The 5,820-nt window shown below is 39.4% G+C and overlaps 1 non-coding gene across 1 annotated transcript; it reads right to left on the bottom strand.

The window, feature by feature from the left end:
• Positions 1-2,904: 2,904 nt before the first annotated feature.
• Positions 2,905-3,011, bottom strand: LOC111875852 (small nucleolar RNA R71). The gene has a single exon (XR_002844814.2). It is a non-coding gene; the product is annotated as a small nucleolar RNA R71 (small nucleolar RNA).
• Positions 3,012-5,820: the final 2,809 nt, after the last annotated feature.

Raw genomic sequence — 5,820 nt, forward strand, 5'->3', positions numbered from 1 at the left:
AAAAAACATTTTTGGATTTTATAAGCATTTTTATGGAAATAAAAAAAATATTTTTGGGATTCTATAAGTAGAAAAGAAGTGGTGAAAAAGTGTACATAAAAGACCAGTTGAAATCCCTTAAAAGAAAAACAAATAGTTCAGAAGGACCGAACCCGAAATAGACCGAACGCTCGGTTCATTTCGGTTCATAGTCGAACTTCACCTGAAATAGACCGCACCCGAAAAAGACTGAACGCAAAATAGACCGAACGTTCCGTTCATTTCGGTTCATATAGGTTCACTCTATTTCGCTTGTTACCTTTATGGAAGCGAAGGCGATTTCGGTTCTGACTCGGCTTGCATCATTCCTAGGCCTTGTAGAATTTAATTGAAGCTTGCTTCAGGTAAGGCCTTTGTGAATATGTCTACCAGTTGATCAATCGTTTTGACGAAGTGAATTTCTACGTTACCATCTTCGACGTGATCCTTGATGAAATGGTACCTCAGTGCGATATGCTTGGTCTTCGAGTGTTGCACTGGGTTGTGACAAATCCTGATTGCGCTTTCAGAATCACAATATAGTGGGATTTTCTACATGTTTAACCCATAATCCGGGAGTTGACTTTGTATCCATACGACTTGAGATGTACAGGATGTTGCAGCAATATATTCGGCTTCTGCAGTGGATAATGATATTGCCATATTTATACCTATTTTTAGGCAATATTTAAGTACATTTTTATTAATAAGTTGATAATATATTTAGAATAATGGCACTTATGACTTTAAATTGTTATTTTCAGTCAATTAAAAGGATTTTCGAAGAGAGGGACCAAAAGTGACAATATGTAGAACATGGGAGACTTGAAATACAAGAAAAGAATAAATCCATGAAAGATACTGAATTCACGACGTGGCCAATTCAGCCACGACGTGGCATGAGGATTCTAGAAGATAAACATCGCGATTCGGAGGATTCCTTGTCCGGTACGGATAACTTGAAGCCCACGACGTGGCCTGGATAGCCACGACGTGGCGCGGGTTTTTGTAGTTTATTTAAGTGTTCCTGATTATTACGAAAAAAGAACCTTTTGGCTGAAGGAAAGAGTTCCAGGAGACGATTTGGAGCGAAATAAGGGTTCTAGAAAAAGGTTTCCAACACCAAAAAGAATAAAGGTCTATATTTAAGAACATGTTTTCTATTACTTTAATTTGTGTTGGTTTATTAGTTGCTTTGATGAGCAGCTGAATCTAGTTATTCTTGTTTAGCTAGATGAAGCTTCCAACTATGAATAGTTCAATGTTTATGGATTAAGTTTAGTTGGTAAAAATTGATTGTGTTTGATTTGCATTACCTAGCATGCTATTGGTTGTTTCTCTAATTGCTTGATTGCATGTTCTGTGTAGCTTAGTGACCATTAACTGCATGAACTTGTTTACCTAATGATTTAGTGAACATTGAATTGTTAGAGCTAGGATTGACCAATCTTAGTTAGTAATTAGAGTAAATAAGCTTAGCTGTGCTAGAGAATGTGTATTGTGACCATAATTGTGTTTATATTACAAACCTTACATAGCATATTTACATTCATAATTAGTTATGTGTTTAATTATGTTTGAACATACATGGTTTGACATGAATTAGTTAATTATTGGTAAAGTTAGAACTAAATTACTAATACAACTAAAAACCAACTTAATAATCCGTAATCATTAGCTAGCCATAAGGAAGAAGTGGATTCAAACTAAACAAGAGTGTGTTTTTACTTATTGAATTTGCCTTAAGTTCATCTGATCTTGTAAAATCAGATAAAACCCCTTTTAAACTTGTTAATAATTAGGTTAATTTAATAGTAAGTAAATTAATTAGAGCACCGTTCCCTGTGATCGACACCCGACTTACCCAAGCTATACTGTAATCCGACTAGGTACACTGCCTATAAGTGCATAGTTAGTTAAGTTTGTTAGGTTATAAATATTAAAATTAGTGAGTACTTTTGTGCACATCAAGTTTTTGGCACCGTTGCCGGGGAACGACTTAGTTTTTAGCTTATTTATTTGCATTAAATTAATCGATCCTTCTTGTGGAGTAAAAACCAGAAAAAGTTGATTTTTCTGCAAAATAATTTTTTTTTCTGTCAGTCACAGAGTCCACGACGTGGCCAGATACCTGCCACGACCTGGACTATTAAAAAACTAAAATTTTAGTTGTTAGTTGGTTTTTCTTATTTTAGTTTAGTTTTATGTTTTTAGTTTAGCAAGTTACAGGAGTTCATGGCTAGAAGCTCAAACACACCCTTGGTGCCACCACTTGAAGATCTCGAGTCTGCAATTCACAAGAAAAAGACGCCCTTATAAGAATTGAAGTCAGCTTTTTGAAGGAAGTCGGGAAAGAAGACAGGAGAGTCAAGTTCATCCGCGAGGCACAAGAGCAATCTTGAGCATTTGGATCATACGCCCGTCCAAACCGAGTCCAAAAGCGATACCGAGCCGGAATTTGAAGAACACACAAGCGAACCTGAGAACGAGCCAAGGAACGAGATGGTAGCAATTGAAGAAATGTCCATGGGAGCTTACAAGAAGCGGATCCGAGAAGATGTGGGTCCCGGTTTAGTCCAACCCGCAATACCTGCCACTGCCACATTCGAGTTGAAGGGGCACATATTGACTGCACTGAAGGACATCCCATTTTTCGGGACAGATCATGAGGATGCTTTTAAGCATCTAGATGAAGTCAACGACATTGCATATTACTTTAATGTCCCAAATGTCAACATAAACACAGTCTTGCTTAGGATGCTTCCCATCACTTTCAAAGGAGCTACTAAGGAGTGGTTAAAAGCACTTCCACCGGGTACAATTACCACTTGGGCTCAAATGCGTGAGCAATTCCTGGACCAGTTTTGCCCGCCATCCAAGATAGCCAAACTCAAGAAGGCAATAGCCAACTTTGAGCAACAGCCGGGGAAGTCATTATACGAAGCATGGGAGTGGTACAAGGGCTTGCTCAGAAATTGCCCTTAGCATTATCTAAATGTGCAACAAGAGATGTCAATCTTTTATGATGGGGTCAACGTTATGACAAGACAACTCCTTGATTCTCAAGGACCTTTGAAAAAGAAAAATCCAAGGGAGGTCAAGGAGCTAATTGAAGAATTCGCGAAGCACTCTCGCAAATACCACAACCTTAGGCAAGATGGAATCAAAGGTGGTGGAGGGGCCCAAACTGAAGAAATAGCAGCTGTAATGGCCATGCTGAATAATATGGATCGAAGGATAACACAAATGGACTAGTCAATACATGCCATAAGAGTGGGTGGCGAGAGAGGTAGTGGTCCACACTTGACCAAGGACTGCAATGTAGATGAGCTTAGGAACAGCAAAGCTCAAGTGTGCTACTCTAGTGGGGATAAGTTTGATGAGGACTGGAGAAAACCGAAGAAGGAGTGGCTGCCATATGAAGAGTATAAGAAGCAAAAAGAAGAGAAGTATAGGTAGACATGTCGAGGCTTTTATCAAAAGGAGCAGCCACCAGCCGAGAAGAAACCCGATATAGAGACCATTTTGATGAAGTTTATGGAAGCTTCGGAAAAGAGATACGATGCCACTGATACTGCTATTATGGAACAACAAACTTTGATAAAGAATCAGCAAGCCTCCATCCATAACCTTGAAGTACAATTTGGTCAACTAGCCACTCTGGTTCATGAAAAATTGTCCCCGAAGAATCCTGAAGTAAAGAGCCAATCTCATGTAATGGCCATCGATACTGAAGAAGATGCAATCTCTGAGTTCCTAGAGGCATTGGAAGAAGAACCACGACAGCCCGATCCAAAACCCAAGAAGTCAAAGTTCGAAAGTGAAAAAGTTGCTGAACCACCTTCGCCACGACGTGTCACTACTCTGGCCACGACGTGGCGCATGCCTGATCAAAAAATTCTTTGAACCCGTTCCAGTTTATCAGCCACCTTTGCCATTTCCAACCCGAGCTGCACTTAGTCTACTGGAGAAGGAGCATATAGAGTTTGTAAAGCATGTGAAGGGGATCCCGATTAATACCCCATTTGTCGAGTCCTTATCCAAAACTACCGAAAACCAGAAATTACTGCAAGATTTGATAGAAACTCGCATGAAATTAAAGAAGCAGTCTAAGGTGGTTCTAAGTGAACAAACCTTAAAAGCCGTGTTAGGAGAGACACCAGAAAAGATGGGGGATCCTGGACGCCTCACTCTTCCGTGTGAGTTTGGTAATAAAATGAAGGTTAATGCTTTAGCTGATTCTGGTGCTAGCATTAATTTGATGACTTTTTCATTTTATCAAAAATTAGAAATTCAGAAGATGAAGGCTACAAAAATGAAGATTCACATGGCGAATCATTCAGTGACACAACCCCGGGGCACCGTGGAGGATATTTTGGTGAAAATTGGAAAATTTGTTTTTCCAATAGACTTTGTAGTTTTGGATATGACGGAAGATCCCGATGTTCCAATAATCCTTGGTCGTCCATTGCTTAACACTGTTGGAGCACTTGTTGATATTCGCGAGTCTAAGCTCACTTTGAGGGTAGGAGATGAACAAGAAGTTTTGGAGTACAAGATGACTTCCAAGAGGATCATGCTCAAGAAGAGGTGTTCACAATTAATGAAGACAATGAACTAGAAGAACTGGAAAAGCTTATGGAAGAAGAGATCAAGGCAGTTCATCAAGTCAAAAGAACAAAACCGAGGGCATCTGTTCCATATTTGATTGAAGTCATAGCTTACAAGAGTCCGCCTTCTTGGGTGAGCAAAGAGGATGAGGATATGACAAGTGATGAAGAGGAGGTCACTTCAAAAGTGACAAAGCCGGTGGTGAAAGGGGAGGAGGATGCTATGGAGTGCAAGGAACAAACTAAGGGCACAAAACGCAAGCTTGAAGAAGAGGGCAAGGCTAAAAAGGAGAATTTAAAGAAGGCATATAAAAGGCGAGTTCAAGCTTACAAGAGGCGATTCAAGGAACAAAAGATCTTGGTGGTGGACTCTTCAGAAGATTCAACGTAGAAGGCACAGAGTCTAGCTGAAGACACCAAGAAAAAGAAGCGCTTCTCGGGAGGCAACCCGAGCTTGGTTTGTATTTTCTTTTCTTTTAACTTTTTAGTTTTTAATTAGGAAAGATATCAACTCATCATCTAATAACTGATACTTAGTAAAGAATTAGCTGTGGGAACTTTAATTAATAAATGAGATGCAAAGTAGTTAGTTAAAATTTATGATTTTGAAAAATTATGCGATCAGGCATATGCCACGACGTGGGCTAATATAGCCACGTCATGGTAAAAAAATGAAAACACGGGAACAGATGACAGTTTCAAAGTCCACGACGTGGGCATAGCCAGCCATGACGTGGCCTTTAAAAAGTCACGGGGGGACCATTTCCTTAAAACCCTTTGACCAATAATCCCCATTCCCATTTGATACTGCCGCACGAACGGGAACAAAGTCCCCATAGCCAAGTTCTTAATTTGCTTCCAATTTCCTTGCAAGTTCTTGTCAATTAACTCTACTTGGTATGTGTTCTACTCATTAATTATAGTTAGTTCTTACAATTTGAAATTTTCATGGTTAGGGTTTATGTGATTTACGAAATTGGTTGAAACTAGTTGTTAATTCTAGGTTGCATGTTCCTTAAATGTCCATAGGAACAAACCCCAAGCATTAATTTTGGTAGAAATGGCATACAAAATGACCGATTCACATACAGGGTTCGACTACGGTCCACGACATGGCGAGGGACCAAAAGTGACAAAATGTAGAACATGGGAGACTTGAAAGAAAAGAAAAGAATAAATCCACGAAAGATAC

Source organism: Lactuca sativa, chromosome 4 (genome assembly GCF_002870075.4).
Source record: "Lactuca sativa cultivar Salinas chromosome 4, Lsat_Salinas_v11, whole genome shotgun sequence".
NCBI lineage: Eukaryota > Viridiplantae > Streptophyta > Magnoliopsida > Asterales > Asteraceae > Lactuca > Lactuca sativa.